The sequence below is a fragment of the Schistocerca serialis genome, chromosome 3, assembly GCF_023864345.2.
Source record: "Schistocerca serialis cubense isolate TAMUIC-IGC-003099 chromosome 3, iqSchSeri2.2, whole genome shotgun sequence".
NCBI lineage: Eukaryota > Metazoa > Arthropoda > Insecta > Orthoptera > Acrididae > Schistocerca > Schistocerca serialis.
This window is the reverse complement of record NC_064640.1, coordinates 907,829,280-907,848,159: the sequence shown is the minus strand read 5'-3', so window position 1 is coordinate 907,848,159 and position 18,880 is coordinate 907,829,280.

The window sequence follows — 18,880 nt, the reverse complement described above, 5'->3', positions numbered from 1 at the left end:
AAGAGAGGCAAATTTTCGATTTCGAATATTCGATTGAGCATCGCTATGATTTCTACTTGGTGGTCTTAACGCTCTTTTCACCTCAACGAACGAATAACCACTCTCGAGCAATTAATTGGTTTTAATTCTGCGTCGAGCAGCATTGGTTCGCAGATTCTCCTTGACCTATCTACCAAAGTTTTTATAATGCCTCGCTTTTGTTGTGTGTGGTGGTTCGAATCGCGGTGTAGATAACGGTCTGTGTGCGTGGGTATTCAGGAAACGGCGTGGCCCAAGCTGCCACCTTCTTCCTTGAAAACTAGCACATCAAGACAATTCAGTCTTCCGCCTGCCTCCTCCATGGTGAACTGAATCTTCGGATGGATCCCGTTGAGATGTTTGTGAAAACGATCCAGTTCCGCCCTGCCATGCCGCCACAGAACAGCACTGGAAACTGCGAACAAGAAACCGAATATTTGATTGTGGTACGTGGATGATATGTTTCCGCCCTCCTCTACATTTGCATTTAATCGCCGGGGATAGAGGAAAACAAATTTCCAGATCAATATGCTATTCTGTGACAGCTCTTCCCATGCACCATGAACTGCTCCGGACAGTCCTGGCTTCGTTGTCGGCGCTCGTCTTCAAGGCCTAACAATTTTCCCCGTCTCTGGTGTATGGGACTGCGGACAGCACCCTCGGGAGGCCAGTACAACAGCTCTATGCCTTCGTTCATTGAAATCAGTGTGTTCGCTGTGTAGCCAGGAGAATAGTCATGCTGTTAGATTATTCTGCCCCCCGAAAACCTCAGACGAGCAGAAGGAAACACAATGTTGTCCAGTATTTCGGAGTAGTAATGACTAGAAAACGGACGGTCGACTTGTCACAGATCGTCGCAACCACTAGCCGATATCCATCCCCAAACTGTGACAGCAGTTGGGCCGCACTTTTGGCGCTGATGGACGTATTTTCTATCGAATCTCGCCCCACTTGGTCGACATACAAAGAATGAAGTATTTGGGGCAATAGAAAACACCTTCTTGTTCGTAAATACAACTTGCAACTTGCTCCCAGTAAGAAAGCGGTTTCCTTCAGTACACCAGTGCGAACTTAAATCTGGCAGCCGTATGTTGCTCCTCGAACATTTCATTAACCGCTGATTTTCGTTCATACCTCCCTTTTTCGTTAAAGCTACGACAAATGGTCGCTCTGCTCACACTTATCTCGAGGATGTCCCCAATTTCGGTGCTAGTCCTGAAAGGATCTTCATCACTGCAGTTCAGTATACTATTGCCTGCTCCTCCGTGGTAGTCCGTGGACGTTCAGGGCGACGACAACGGTTGACGTGGCATTCCTCCGAAATACTCTTGACCTAGAGGCGTATCGTAGACTTTCGGTATCCTCGGGGACGGGAAATGGCTCTGGTACAGCACCCATCTTCATAAAGCGCAAGAATGCGACCGTTATCAAATTCCTTGAGCTGTTACATTTCTCAAGTAAGGACCTACTGACAGGAGGAAAAGAAGTGCGATACAAGGTGTTCCCTTCGCATCATGAGTCAAATTCATTCCTTATTATATGATTTCAAAAATGATTTAATAAATTAGTTTCTTGTGATTATTGTTTAGAGTATGATGTAAGTGTATTTTGTCTGTAAATATGATATGTAGTAGTAATAATAACACCGTTTTCAGAGATTAATGGAAAAATTGAGATCATGTTGCTCTGGCTATCGTACTTTAGTCAACCTTGATACCTCACATGTTACACCACGGAAGTCTGTAACAACACTTCATAAAAGCATTTTGCAAGAGTCTCTGCTAAGCGCAAATAAATGAAGCAGTGCAACGCAGTTTCTGTTATGAAGTAACGTCTTCATGAGTTAATTTAGTTTTAACGTGCTCTACGAACAACTGGAGATGTCCGACATTAAAATTATTCTCTAGACATGGAAAGAGCTAGATATCTACTTCTTATGGCCCACTTCCCACAGAACGTCTCAGCCATTTGCTGCGAACTAAATAATTACCTATTTTGGGCAACTGCTTCCGAAAATGGCCAAGAATCATTAAATGCTAACTTCAAGCACGCGTGTACCAGCAACAGAACGCAGAAGTTAAAAGCGATAATGGCATAAGTAATAGAAGTGTTTGGTGACTTCACACTCTGCAATGGTATTTGTCGAACACAGAAATTTCTTGATTTAGTGGCTATTTCAGAATGGCTTCCTTTCGCACCTATGACGGCTAAAAGCGGTTTTACATCCCGCTGAGATGAGACTAGAATAATTCCCGTGTCAGACACCTGCTGATACTTAACCAGTCAATTGAGAACTTAATTTTTTTCACAAAGTTTAATTATAAGCTTAGAGCATAATGCGTCACAACGGAACAAGGAACGCCTTGTGGATTTCTCTCACGTTCTTAACAGCTAGGTATGAGTTCCATTCCCACTTCTGTCATGTATCTTAACACACACAAACAGATATTATCGTCTATTAAAGCCAAGAGAAGAACGTCGGGTTGCACCTTAGTTCAGAATACACATTACAAACAACATAATTCTTCGCTACCAACTGGGGCAGTGCTTGTTAAATGTTGGATTATAGCAGAGACGAAAGCCGCAGAAAACCGAAACTCTGTCGCCAGCAAGCTTCCTTATACTAGAAACCTTATTTTACTCAGTGAGCCAATGGTCACTTAATTTCACAGTGCTCTTATTTTATTTGAACTTGAGACGTTGAAAAATTTGGCATTGGACTGAGATTCGAACTCGGATCTCCTCTTTAGTGGTATCTGACACACACGGAGCTGTATAGATCGATCATTTCGTCGTTTTTCCCAAGATTGCAATTTCTTCTGGGTACATCTACATCCACATCCATACTCCGCAAGCCACCTGACGGTGTGTGGCGGAGGGTACCTTGAGTACCTCTATCGGTTCTCCCTTCTATTCCATTCTCGTATTGTTCGTGGAAAGAAGGATTGTCGGTATGCCTCTGTGTGGGCTCTAATCTCTCTGATTTTATCCTCATGGTCTCTTCGCGAGATATACGTAGGAGGGAGCAATATACTGCTTGACTCTTCGGTGAAGGTATGTTCTCGAAACTTTGACAAAAGCCCGTACCGTGCTACTGAGCGTCTCCCCTGCAGAGTCTTCCACTGGACTTTATCTATCATCTCCGTAACGCTTTCGCGATTACTAAATGATCCTGTAACGAAGCGCGCTGCTCTCCGTTGGATCTTCTCTATATCTTCTATCAACCCTATCTGGTACGGATCCCACACTGCTGAGCAGTATTCAAGCAGTGGGCGAACAAGCGTACTGTAACCTACTTCCTTTGTTTTCGGATTGCATTTCCTTAGGATTCTTCCAATGAATCTCAGTCTGGCATCTGCTTTGCCGACGATCAACATTATATGATCATTCCATTTTAAATCACTCCTAATGCGTACTCCCAGATAATTTATGGTATTAACTGCTTCCAGTTGCTGACCTGCTATTTGGTAGCTAAATGATAAAGGATATCTCATCCAGAAACGCAACCTCTCGAAACCTGGACAGCAAGCTACACCGCGATGCAGAGCGCCTCTCTTGCAGATTCTGCCACTTGAGTTAGCTAAACATCTCCGTAACGCTATCTCGCTTACCAAATAACCCTGTGACGAAAGGCGTGTATGTATCCACGAAAGGCCTGTATGTGGGTTTGAATCCTGGTCTAGCGCAGAAATATTCATGGTTTCATATCAAGCCCCAGCATATGCACAACTTGCTACTAGTGATAAATAACTTGCGCTTTTAGTGTCTCTCCATGTGTTGACAGCAATAGTGATAAATGCCGCTATTTGTAGACAAACAAATATGCGTCTCACTATTGTTGAGCAAACAATTCGTGGACAGAAAACAATGGCAGTAGGTGCGGTTTCGACTCTCGGTCAGGTAGGAAATTTGTATCCTCATGAAAAAATTCAATGTCTAACACCTGATTTCACTTAGCTAACAATTTGATTATGTACTGGTTTCGAGGCCACAAAACCTTACATCGTGGCTCTTCTTTATAAACACGTGCAAACTTTGTTACACGAAATTATATTAAACGTATTTTGTGGTTAGTTAACAGGGAGAAAAGGGTCTTGACAGGATTCCAAGCAGAGCGCAAAAATTTTCAAGCTCAGATTAGCTAACTAATACTGGCGAAAACTCTGATATTTCACGACTCACCACCAGTGATGCTCAGTCACCAGCGATGAATGTTGTTGTGACCGAGTCTCAATCCGGCACAGAGGCCTTGCTTAGTTACAGCGCATGCTGTATGTGCTTGGTTCCAATCCAGGTCACGAACAAAACAGCTCGTCATGTCGTTTAAAATTCAGGCATGTGGTCAAATAAATGCTCAGTAATGAGTACAGAGAAATGAATGGTGATATGATATTAATTTTGAGGTTTCCATAGAGCGCTTCCCGCTGTTAATCGCGTTGCTTTTAACTAGTTAGTTCAACATCCAGTGTCAGAAACCACGTTTCACGGTTGTGGGATAACCTTTTGTAAGTAGGCTGTTTATGTTTTCTTATTGGCAACGTTACGTAGCGCTCAATATGAAAATCACTGGCTGTGCTGTGTGCAGTCTGTCGCTAGTTTGCATTGTTGTCTGCCATTGTAGTGTTGGGCAGCGACAGCTGGATGTGAACAGCGCGTAGCGTTGCGCAGTTGGAGGTGAGCCGCCAGCAGTGGTGGATGTGGGGAGAGAGATGGTGGAGTTTTGTAATTTTTCATGAACTGATATATTTATATGTGATGATATTAAGGTAAATACATTGTTTGTTCTCTATTAATATCTTTTATTTGCTAACTATCCCTATCAGTAGTTAGTGCCTTCAGTAGTTTGAATCTTTTATTTAGCTGGGAGTAGTGGCGCTTGCTGTATTGCAGTAGTGGGAGAAACGAAGATTATTGTGAGGTAAGTGATTTAGTGATTTGTGAAAGGTATAGTTTAATGTTTGTCAGGGCCATTCTTTAGTAGGAAATTTTGAAAGTCAGATTGCGTTGCGCTAAAAATATTGTGTGTCAGGTTAAGCACAGTCTTGTATAATTGCTCAAAGGGGACGTTTCATATGGCGACCCTGCCAGGATATCTCACTGGAATCTTCTGATTTTTTCTTGTAGTTTGTGTATTTAGTGTAGCTTTTGTTTATTGCTAGCGCGTAATTGTAGAGAGAATCTCCTTTGTAGTTGTAGTTTTTCATTGTTGTAGAGTAAAACAGTTGTGGCATGCATGTAGATTTGCACCAAGTATTTCGCAGCTGCAATTAACTAGACATTATTTCCATTGCTACGTTATTTTATTTTGCTTTTCAAATTGTGTTTTTCTGTGTTGTCGTGTGAAATATTGTGACAATTATGGCGTGTGAAAAACGTAACACTAGGCTCCAAAGTAAACTGAGAAATGACAGTGAAGACGAAGGCAGTGTGTTAGCGCCGCAGAGTAATGAATTAACTGATGTTCAAAGTAGTAATTTGGTAATCGTGCATAGGGAAATGGAGCGGGCGGCAAACAATGGCACGGACAGTGAAACAATTAGTGAAGAGGGAAGCATTATCGATCGATCGGTCGGCAACAGCTCGCCTCAGGAATCCGAAATGACAGGACACAATTTCGCAAATACTGTAGATTCAGGTTTTGGGTCATCACCGTTTTCTCAAATAAGTCAAGACACATTTTCTGCCTGTCAAAATGTGAATGTTGTCGGTGCAAATGCACTGCCGAAAAGCGTAGAGAAACAGATTCCAGACACTAATACATTATTATTGCAATTAATGCAACAAATGGAACAAAATCAGAGACAAACACAGCAAAAGCTTGAAAAGTTAGACACAATGGAACAAAATCAGAGACAAACACAGCAAAAGCTTCAAAAGTTAGACACAATGGAACAAAATCAGAGACAAACACAGCAAAAGCTTCAAAAGTTAGACTCATTGGAGCAAACTCTTGAACGAACACGTGAGGATTTAACTGCTGAGTTACATCACATTGAATCGAAATGTCAAAAAGTCTGTAACGACGTAAAAACACAAATTTGTGAGCATTTCCAACCTATTTTTTCGCGTCATGAAAATGCATTACAGAATCACGAAGCAGCCATAAAAGAACTGCAAACTATTGTTCATGAAAATCACAACACCTTGCAAGCTAAAATTGACGCAGTTGCATCTACCGATTCGGTTACGCAACTTGCAAAAAGTCAAGAAAACTTAAAAGACACAGTAGACACGATTGCAACACAAATGGACACTCTGAAACTTGGTTCAGAAAAACATACAGAGGAAATGATTTCACTATCGGATAAAGTAGCCGAACTTTCGGATCAGGTCACTAACTTATCTACAAAGGTAGATGATGATCTGAATGACACAAGACCCGTAGCCTTCACTGACACAGAAGAGTATGAACAAATCAGAAAATTCAAACAAAATCAGAATCAAATTAATACACAACACCAAAGAGAAATCCGGGAAGTACAAGATCAGCTGACGCAGGTAATACAAGAATTACGTATTTCAGAGGACACTCGCGCTCCAACACGGGAAGAGGGACTTAGAAACACGGAAAAGCCGCAAAATAATAACACAGGGCATTTCGGAAGTTATGAAAGAAATTGGCAATGTGCACCGAATTTTGAGAGGGAACGGCCGACACGACCTAACAATGACCGATATGCGACTCGCCGACATGATGATTTTGACTATAAGCTGTTCATTACTACACGTAAATTCAAAACATTTAAGAATTCTGGCAACGACATTCATCCACAAGCATGGCTCCATCAATTCTCTCATTGTTTTCCTCCCAACTGGTCGTTGGAACACAGATTAGAATTTATGTGTGGCTACTTAGAGAATGAACCAGCTGTAAGAATGCGATCGGTAATTCACGATTGCCACAGTGAAGGAGAGTTTTACCATGCCTTCCTCTCAGCATATTGGTCTCAAGCCACACAAGACCGTGTAAAACATAGCATCATAATGATGAAACGTTTCGAACAATCTGAATTTTCCAGTCTTATGAAATATTTTGAAGACATGTTGCATAAGAATCAATATCTTTCAAACCCATACAGCCCCTCAGAACTCATCCGCATTTGCTTACTCAAATTGCCTGAACATTTACGACATATTATTTTAGCAGGACGTTGCAAAGACGACATTGAAGCATTTCAGGGACTGTTACAAGAACTGGAAATTGACACATACCGTCGCGGGATGCGAAAACAGGAAAACAATCACTACATGTCACATCCGTCACAATTCCGTGACGACAGAAATGATAACTGGACGCGACAAGGCTATTATCACAACACAAATCGTGACCAAAACAGACACCACCCGTATGACAACCGTTGGCAGAGTAGTAATAGTTACAGAGAAAGATCGCATTTCCGTAGTAATGACTATCACAGAGACAATCAGAGAAACAGACAATATGGGAACCAAAACAAGTATTATCAAGGGAGGCAGAATAACTTCAGACGCAACAGTTCGGCGCAGAGTTACGATTCAGGGAGAAATTCTCCACCACATGACCGACAAACAAGAAACTATGTAAACTACCGACAAAACGACAGACGTGAATTTCATCAGAACTGGCGGGATTCTAACAGAGCTGGGCCCTCTCGGCAAGGCGAATTCGTAGAAGTTAGATCTCCTAATCCCAATAACGACGCGCGCCAACAAAGGAACAGACAATGACTCGCACCGCAGGCAGCCACCTGCGCCGACTGGCTCAGAGAAAAATAACACAGACGCTAACCTTGAAAAAAGATTTAACATTCCTTACCGACATATAAAACATGACAATTGCTTTTCAGTTGAAACTCTGCGTACTAGGAAGAGTAAAGGTTTACACCACATTTCTCATGTAAAACCATTTATTGACAGATAATCTGCCTTTTAACTTTGTCTTTGCCATAGAACGTTTCACTTCACGTTACTAGTATGCTTTAGAAACTGTTACCATGCAACAATGTTTGAAGTTAAATATCCAGCCAAGAACCAAGAGAACTTATTTAAACAGAAATTACGAATGCATTGTTATAATGAACAGACGACACAGTGTTGTTAATCGTACATTCTTGCTTGTTAGTTGCACGATTACGTAACGACTATAAGGCTCACATACTTAGAACATTTACCAGTACTGCTAATGAGATTTTAATGCAACATTTTGGTTTATTTGAAAATACATTCTGAATTTAAAGTGCTTTCTGAGAGATACCAGATGACACAGAGGTTAGTTTATGTAACAGCTACACGATTTTTATCACGACGCTACTAAGGAGTGACAATTTACAATGTTGCTTTTGCGGTGTATCTGTTTTATATCTGCACAGTTTTTCTGAATTCTTCTATAAAGTGAGACATGTTTTAGTGGTGACTTTTGTGCTATTGCTACAAGGAGACAGCCTTTTCCGTAGGACAACAATACGTTACAGCACAGTAATTTCTTCATCACAACAATAAGCGTAATAACTAAGTTATCTATACGCAAAGCATTTCACTTTTGTGTATCATGAGGTAAGTACATTGACTTCTGCAGAACTTAGCTTTCGGAGGACAATAACTACGACACTTCCCAGAGATTATCTTACAGCAAGACGCATATTTAGCGCTACAGGACACGCATTTCAGTGATTAATTTTGTACTTAAAACATTTATTTTTAAAGATTTTTGAATTACAAAGAAAGTTTTCAGTGATACATTTCATTTCATTGCTGTAATCTGTAACACCTGAGGGTATAATTACATTAATCCTCAGGGGGGTACACGCTTACTTTGTGTACCATGTGTTTGGCAAGCACAAGGAGCCCTAGCTAATATGGTATTTGCTTATACAACTTTACACATCGGTACCTTATTTCTCTAACACAGAATTACACAGCTATCTGATCATTTAACTGAGAGAGACAAACATTTATTTTACTACATCAGTGACACATGTTTACGCAATCACACAGTTGGATAACTTCACACTTATGAAACTGTATTTTGTCTGTACTTTGCGAAATGCTCACATTTTTCGGAATCACTGTGATACTATGAGAGCTTTGAATGATATATTGGGTATGAGATCATGGTTTTTAAAGTACGTTTGAGGTAGATGACACTATTTAAATGAGCAGAGAATTCTTTTTAGGCTTAGAAATTATTGGAGGAAGCTACGACGATTTTGAGATTTGACTGAGGTGTTATGATGTTATTATTACGACGACGATGTGTATTATGTTGTTGAGGAATGTTTATTATGCTACGTATTTCTTATGATGAAATACTGAAGAAGTGTCGACGAATAAGGTAAGGAATAATGAGTAGTGTTTAGGGACTCTGATTTGTGGAAAAGGTTGTTGGAAACCAAGAATCGTACTTTAAGAGTTATGAAATGTGTGTGTATATTCGTGAATGTATTACAATGCAGACGAAAATTTTTTTGGACACTGTTATATCTATAGCATTTTGTTTCTACAGATTTGCAACGCTAATTCTTGACCTGTGAAATATTTCTATGTGAGACGGTAGCAGAAACTGCTGTCGTAAATATTTCCGTACGAAAGTTAAGTGACCACCTGCACATAATGCGTCGTGGGCACCCAGGTGTGTCAGACACCTGGAGAACAAGCCATTAGTGTGAGTGCCTCGTCAGAAGCACAGGTAAAAAAAAACAGAAAGGGAAGGCCATTGTCCGCGCTACTGACATCTCCTTGTTGAAAGCATACTGTGGAGCTCGTAATTTATGATATTTTACTGAAATGCCTAATGAAACGATGAGAAACATTTCACAGCTATTGTCTTGCTAGTTAAGAAAAATGCCAGATGGCTTGCTTTATGTATTTATTTACACATTTTGTTTAATATCAAGTTTCTAGCTGCACTGCAGCATTGGTTAAAATAAAATTTAATATATGTACTAATATAGTTATTTTATGCCTACAGATCCAGTCAATAAGAAATTTATGATCTACTTACAAGAAAACGAGGGCACATAAATAGACATTTCCCTTCACAGGAATTGCATAAATAATTTCTTTACGATTTAGTAACTTATCTGCTAGTGTAAGTTCTCGTGATGCATCACTCTAATGTTAAGATGTGACATAGGTATTAGACATGGCCATTTTAGTGTAATATTTTTTCTGCTTGCGCTATGTCATGTTTAGGTATAAGTTGCTGCTGTTTGCCAGGCATAGTGTTATTGAATTTGACTTTTGCTAATTTATACTGTAGCTTGCTTTGCAATTTTCCATTTTTTTTATTGCTGTTTATAATAATTGTTTTACGTGCTGCTGCATTGCCTCGTCCCTTAGTTTAGCATCTGAGCTCAGTAGATTTAAGTTAGCTTAAGAGGGGGTAGACTATATGAGAAACTGACTATGGAGAATAGGTAAAGAATGCATTGCGAAGTTATATAAAAAGGATTTGGGCCCAAATGAGTATTGTACAATCAGAAATAATTATTTTGAAAGAAAAATGAACGGAATACAGGAAGCATGCTTGGATAAGATTTTTTTGGTGGAAGCAAAGGTTGAAATAAGACGAAAGATCTATAGAATGAAGTTTTGGGTTGGACTGCAGTACCACATGTTACACTGAAAACGAACCCTGTCCTTTCCTATTGGTGTTATCACACTATGTGTTTGTGTACCCTTGAGTATTTGTTTTCTTCCTGTCTCTGTGTACTGTTTCATAGAATTTTTTTCTCTTCTAATACCAAGCTATATTCACTATGAGGAGGAATACTGTTATCCTCAAATATAAGTTGCATTAATAATATGTTATTTTCTTTGAATTCTGTTCTGTTTCAATGTTCATGTGTGAAATTAATGTTTCGAAAACTATTCTCATTATTTTATGTATGTACTCATGTCATAATTCCTGTAACACTGATGTATATGTTTATTTCTATTCTTTTGTAACGCCTGTTTTACTACAAATGTTATCTATATTGTTATGTTTTTAATGATGTATTTTGTACCTTTGTAATTGTATTCTTATGTTATAAAATTGTAATTGTCACCAGTTCATGATATTATTAACTTGTTAGTTACATTTCACTGCACACGTTTCTGTTGGTCATAGTATATGGACAATATGTGAGAAGTAGGGACTGATAGTGTTTGCATGTGTGTTAATGATTCAGCAAGGGACTGGATAACAGCATTGCTCGTTCTAAGGACAATTCCAAAAACTTTGTGAGTGCACAAGTGGTGGTTTATGGACTTGCTATATTCTCTGCAAGACTCTTTGATGGTGAATGTGCACCTGCACAATCGCAACAGATGGCTGCTGGCCATCTCTACAAGGACTACAGTGGGTCTGCACCTCTGGTGGCCCACCAATACCATTACTTCTACAAGGACTGCAGTGGGTCTGCATCTTTGATGACCCACCAATACCATTATCTCTACAAGGACTACAGTGGGTCTGCATCTTTGATGACCCACCAGTACCATTATCTCTACAAGGACTACAGTGGGTCTGCATCTTTGATGACTCACCAGTACCATTATCTCTACAAGGACTACAGTGGGTCTGCATCTTTGATGACTCACCAGTACCATTATCTCTACAAGGACTACAGTGGGTCTACACCTTTGCTGACTCACCAACGCCATTATCTCTACAAGGACTGCAGTGGGTCTGCACCTCTGGTGGCCCACCAATACCACAATCTCTACCAGGACTCCAGTGGGTCTGCTCTGTGATGACCTACCTACCAATATTCTTCCAAACTTCGAATGACTCTGCTGTGGGTTTGCTCTGTTGTGGCCCATTACCTGTCAGCATGTCGAGAGTCAGCACTGTCTTTCCATTGGAAGGACAACACTACTTCTTCAAGACTGCATGGAAATCCACTACTTCCGTGTGCATTTTCTTTTACTGCTCAGACTTTGAGAAAAACTCTGCATTTTTACTGTGATGAACAATGTGGACTGTCTTTATGGACTGTGAGAAATTTTGATCTTTTGACCAACATAATATTAATAAGTGTGTGCATTTTATATCTTTGTTACTGTAATTGTGAAAAATTTTTGTCAAATCTGTATTGGCCAGTGCCCAACACCATTTGTAAAAATTTTTGTGGGGAGCATGGGGGCTATGTAAGTAGGCTGTTTATGTTTTCTTATTGGCAACGTTACGTAGCGCTCAATATGAAAATCACTGGCTGTGCTGTGTGCAGTCTGTCGCTAGTTTGCATTGTTGTCTGCCATTGTAGTGTTGGGCAGCGGCAGCTGGGCTGTTAACAGCGCGTAGCGTTGCGCAGTTGGAGGTGAGCCGCCAACAGTGGTGGATGTGGGGAGAGAGATGGCGGAGATTTGTAATTTGTCATGAACTGCTATATTTATACATGATGATATCAAGGTAAATACATTGTTTGTTCTCTATTAATATCTTTCATTTGCTAACTATCCCTATCAGTAGTTAGTGCCTTCCATAGTTTGAATCTTTTATTTAGCTGGCAGTAGTGGCGCACCTGTATTGCAGTAGCTTGAGCAGCGAAGATTTTTGTGAGGTAAGTGATTTGTGAAAGGTATAGTTTAATGTTAGTCAGGGCCATTCTTTTGTAGGGATTTTTGAAAGACAGATTGCGTTGCGCTAAAAAAAATATTGTGTATCAGTTTAAGGACAGTCGTGTATAATTGTTCAAAGGGGACGTTTCATATATATCTTTGTTACTGTAATTGTGAAAAATTTTTGTCAAATCTGTATTGGCCAGTGCCCAACACCATTTGTAAAAATTTTTGTGGGGAGCATGGGGGCTATGTAAGTAGGCTGTTTATGTTTTCTTATTGGCAACGTTACGTAGCGCTCAATATGAAAATCACTGGCTGTGCTGTGTGCAGTCTGTCGCTAGTTTGCATTGTTGTCTGCCATTGTAGTGTTGGGCAGCGACAGCTGGATGTGAACAGCGCGTAGCGTTGCGCAGTTGGAGGTGAGCCGCCAGCAGTGGTGGATGTGGGGAGAGAGATGGTGGAGTTTTGTAATTTTTCATGAACTGATATATTTATATGTGATGATATTAAGGTAAATACATTGTTTGTTCTCTATTAATATCTTTTATTTGCTAACTATCCCTATCAGTAGTTAGTGCCTTCAGTAGTTTGAATCTTTTATTTAGCTGGGAGTAGTGGCGCCTGCTGTATTGCAGTAGTGGGAGAAACGAAGATTATTGTGAGGTAAGTGATTTAGTGATTTGTGAAAGGTATAGTTTAATGTTTGTCAGGGCCATTCTTTAGTAGGAAATTTTGAAAGTCAGATTGCGTTGCGCTAAAAATATTGTGTGTCAGGTTAAGCACAGTCTTGTATAATTGCTCAAAGGGGACGTTTCACTTTTAATGAGTCAAAATACTTCGAATTGTTAGAAAACTTTACGAATGCAGATATTGTCTCAAATTATCGTGTTCGTAAAAATATTTAATTTTGTCTAACGATTGCTAGTCTGATTTATGTGACGGAGTTAGTTAACCTAGATCCCAACTAGTGTGGTAGTGATTTTGAAATGTCACTTACTATAATGCAATTGAATTTACAAGCATTAAGGGCTGTCTCATCTCTAATGACGCGTGTTCTAGTGTTCGCAACATCACGGTTTTGATTTACATCTGGTACATCTGGACTGATCATCTTAAATAATTAATGTTCTCTATTTATCTCTTGTGGCAACGGCATTGCCGCAGTGGATACACCGGTTCCCATGAGATCACCGAAGTTAGGCACTGTCGGGCGTGGCCGGCGCTTGGATGGGTGACCATCCCACCACCATGCGCTGTTACCATTTTTCGGGGTGCACTCAGCTTCGTGATGCCAATTGAGGAGCTACTCGACCGAATAGCAGCGGCTCCGGTCAAAGAAAACCATCATAACGACCGGGAGAGCGGTGTGCTGACCACACGCCCCTCCTATCCGCATCCTCATCTGAGGATGACACGGCGGTCGGATGGTCCCGATGGGCCATTTGTGGCCTGAAGACGGAGTGCTTATTTATCTCTTGTGGTATCCGTCTTGTATAGTCAAACGAATGTACTGAAAAGAGATCTACATCTACACTCCGCAAGCCACCCAACGGCGTGTGGCGGAGTGCACTTTACGTGCCACTGTCATTACCTCCCATTCCTGTTCCAGTCGGTTATGGTTCGCGTGAAGAACGACTGCCGGAAAGCCTCCGTGGGCGCCCGAATCTCTCTAATTTTACATTCGTGATCTCCTCGGGAGGTATAAGTAGGGGGAAGCAATATATTCGATATCTCATCCAGAAACGCAACCTTTCGAAACCTGGACAGCAAGCTACACCGCGATGCAGAGCGCCTCTCTTGCAGATTCTGCCACTTGAGTTAGCTAAACATCTCCGTAACGCTATCACGCTTACCAAATAACCCTGTGACGAAACGCGCCGCTCTTCTTTGGATCTTCTCTATCTCCTCTGTCAATCCGACCTGTTACGGATCCCACACTGATGAGCAATACTCAAGTATAGGTCGAACGAATGGTATGTAAGCCACCTCCTTTGCTGATGGCCTACATTTTATGACTATCCCAATGAATCTCAACCTGGCACACGCCTTACCAACAATTAATTTTATATGGGAGGACGTGTAAGACAGTTACGCCATGTGGGCTGCATGCAGATCAGGCGAAACGTGATTCAGGTCGTTCGGATACTTTCGGGTATGATAGTACGTACGCTCTCGAAACTTCAAAAATTACCCACATAGTGATGCAGTACGCCTGTCTTGCAGCGTCTGCCACTGGAGTTGTTTAATATCTTTGATGCTTTCGTGTTCCTCAGACCACTGTAGTAAGTTTCTTGCCTTGATTAAAGGACCGTCAACCTGTCATTGCCATCGGGGAAGATATAAAGCATGAAGGGATGCAGGTGGTCTGCAGTAATGCTTCAAATGGCTCTGAGCACTATGGGACTTAACTTCTATGGTTATCAGTCCCCTACAACTTAGAACTACTTAAACCTAACTAACCTGACGACATCACACACATCCATGCCCGAGGCAGGATTCGAACCTGCAACCGTAGCTCTGCAGTAATGATCACGTAGCCCAGAGTAGTGATAATACCGTAGATTACCACCAAAAGTCCCTTGGAGGCCCAGGCGAGTCTCCCTCATACCATAATAATGCGCCGACCACCTGTGACAATGAAGAACTGCATGGCTGGAACAGCTGTTCTTATGGCTGACGCCTTACCCTGACACGATAAACCACGTAGCGTAATAAGGAACGTGATTCATCCCACCAGGCTGCACGTTTCTTCTGATGATTTCGAGTCAGTGCAATAATAATTGACGATGTAGTTGGATCAACATGGGAACTTGAATGGGACATTTGCTTCAGAGGACCATGTTCAACAATGTGCACTGGGAGCTGTGATCCGAAAAGTTGTACCTGCACCAACATCGAATTCTGTCTAGGCGCCAGTCCATAAAATACTCTATTTTCGAAATTCGTTTATGTATGTGAAGCCCCAATTTGCTGCCCGTATCATCACTATCATTGCTCCGCTTATATAAATTCCCTTACCGTTCCACGTGTCCGAAACACCTCCTGTCGGTACTCAGTTCAAATGGTTCAAATGGCTCTGAGCACTATGGGACTTAACGTCTTAGGTCATCAGTCCCCTAGAACTTAGAACTACTTGAACCTAACTAACCTAAGGACACCACACACATCCATGTCCGAGGCAGGATTCGAACCTGCGACCGTAGCAGTCGCGCGGTTCCGGACTGCAGCGCCTAGAACCGCACCGCCACCGCGGCCGGCTGGTACTCAGTCTCACGCTGGGTGGTGGGCACAGTGTTTTGGCTTACCACTGTAAATTAACTATAGTTCTTCCATCAGGAAAGTTATTCGTTTATGCGTGGTGTTTCAGAAGTGATGGTCAATATTCAGGTATATTACAAGAATGATGATTCGAAACATAAACGTTACGTAAACATGGGCTCTAAAACTCATACCTTAAGAGCTTTGAGTAATTCTTGATCTCAGATACTGTGAAACAAATCTCTTCTATTGCGAGCTCTTTGCTTTTCATATTTTGAGAAGTAGTAGCACGAACCAAAACAAGAAAAAAAAATCCCGTAAACATGTGCTCTGTGATGCTTACCTAAAGAGCTATGAACTCTTGTTGGTCTTCACTGCTTTCAAACACAACTCTTCTAATGAACAAGTGCTCATAATTTTTAAGATATGCATTTTAGAGCACATGTTTACCAGACATTTTTTTCTTGTTTTCGTCAGTACTACCGCTCCCATAAATATGGAAAGCAAAGAGCTTGCAGAAAAAGAGATTTGTTTTACAGTATCAAAGGTCATGAATTGCTCGTAGCTCTTACGGTATGCGTTTTAGAGCCCATGTTTACTCGACGATTTTGTTTGGAATGATCATTCCCGTCGTACCCCTAAAAATTGACCATCACTTCCGAAACACCCTGTACACAATTTCTTCAACATTTTACAGCAATATTGTGGCCCTAAAACAGTCGCACTCGCTTTGAAAGCCACACTCTGCGTTTATCCACATAAAAGTTCGCGTTATGAGATTCAGTTATTTCCTTACTTCACACAAAACAGTTCTTTTGGCATACGAATTTAAAACAAGGTCGTCCGTAATAGAAATTATTTTCCTTGTGCTAAAATGGGTGGTGCGCGTACGTGCACTAATTACTACGTGATGTGTAATTAGTGGCAAACGCTTAATTCTTCACTAACTATTCCGCAAAAATACTTGTTCAGTATACTATTTCGACCCTAATCCTGCTTCACAATAATATCGTCAACACGCGTCATTTTCGGCCAATCATGCAAAGCGTGTTGACGTGTGTTATCGACACCACGCCTGACAGTCTATGCCGAGAAATTGGCAGGAAGTCTTGTGACTGCCCCGCCAATATGCGACTGGCTCAGCGAAACACACACTGCAGCAGGCCACCACGTAGGCGACTGAAGAAGACGTCACACCACCTCCAGCCCAGTTTGATGGTAACACTCTGTCTGTGCATTCGAAGCATGACTAGTTAGTCTCTGTTGTACCTGTACATGACGGACCTGGCTGTCTCGTGGTACTGTTTGATTATTGTTGGACTTGCTGAACTCAAGTTAACCAGATTTACTTACAAGAGACACTCAGGAAGTAATACAACACAACTTTTTTCTCGGGCAGTTTCTGATGAAAAGAAAAGGAGTAATTTATTGTGGGACATCGTGGAATATTTCCATTTGCCCCCTGTGGTTTCATGAAGTTCCAATGAGTGGTGGTGCTATACGGAGCCCTAAAATTGGTGTTTCTGACGGAAGTGGGTTCCAAGCACAGAGCTGTTACTGAAAACCAGAGCATCATTGGCGCTTGCAGAGTTTCAGCGGAGACCTGGCAGTGAACAAAAGCACGGTGAGTCGTTGGGGAGGTTTCCGTCATCATCGCAGCAAGGTCGCACTATTTGTCCGGTTTCCTGTATGCCGGCAGACTTCACACATCTGTGACTCCTACAGTGTTGGAACGGGCGGACACTCTCATTCTAGGTGATCGACGGATCCCAGTCAACACGTCACTGCCCAACTGGACGCCTCTGTTGGTAGTGCTGGCGCTCTCGTCCACCAATTGAGGTACTGAAAGCTGTTTGCCCGCTGGGTACCACGCCGCCTAACAGAAGACCCTAAAGAACAACGCAGGACCATCTGTGCAGAATTGCTTGAGCGTTACGTGGCTGGTCGTAACAATTTTTTCTCGAACGTCGTCACAGGCGATGAGACATGTGTTCATCACTTCGGACCGGGAACAAAACGGCAATTCATGGAGTGGCGCGGCACCACCACCTCAGCGAAGAAAAAGTTCAGCCGATGAAGTCATGGCGACGTTGTTTTCCGAATCTGAAGGGGTTGTTCCGTTTCATGTTGTCCCACATGGTGCAACGATCAAATCGGAAGTGTTTGGGCTACTCCAGGAAACTGAAGAAACAACTTCAGCTCATTCGTCACCACAAAAATTTAAACGAACTTCTCTTTCACCATGACAACGCAAGTCTGTGCACCAGAGAGGAGTTCACAAACTTTCAATGAACTGTTCTTACTCGTCTGCCCTACAGCCCGGATCCCACACTTTCCGACTTCCATGAATTTGGCCTAATGAAGGCTGCACTGCGTGGGAAGCAGTACTTGGATGATGGGGAGGTTACTGATGCAGGAAGACGTTGGCTCGCATTAAACGTAACTTATGTTTAAAAATGACGTTTTATAGATGAGAGCGTTGGGCCTATGGTGTACTGGAATCCTGAATAAAAATAACCTGATTTCAGAAAAAAATGTGTTGCATTACTTATTGAACGCCCTTCGTACGTATTACTTGCGCTTATAACTATTTTTGCCTTCTGTCTCAGCATTCACCTATTCCTTGGGATCCACCCTTCAGCCGACCCACCTCAAAGTGTTAACGCCATGACCATTCTCCCAGACCAACGATGTCACAGGTGGCGGAAGCGAGCTGCTGTGTAGAACGTTGGTTAGGGCACCCTTACAATGGGGGGTCGGAAAACTAATGAGTGTGCTCAATCAAACTAAGGAAGAAAAGAAATTGTGGCACAGTTTGATTAAAAGAAGGAACCGAATGATACGATACATTTTGAGGCATCAAGAGACCGTCAGTTTGCTAATGGAAGTAAGTAAAGGAGGAGATAGTTGTAGAACGTGGTGAAGCATTGACTACCGCAAGGAGTTTCAACCAAATGTCGGCTGTAGTAGTTATGCAAAGATAAAGATACTTTGCACTATTTGGACAGGAGAGGAGAGTTGCACAAACCGATCTTCGGATTGAAGACCTTCTAACAATGCGTGCACTAAAACAGAAATT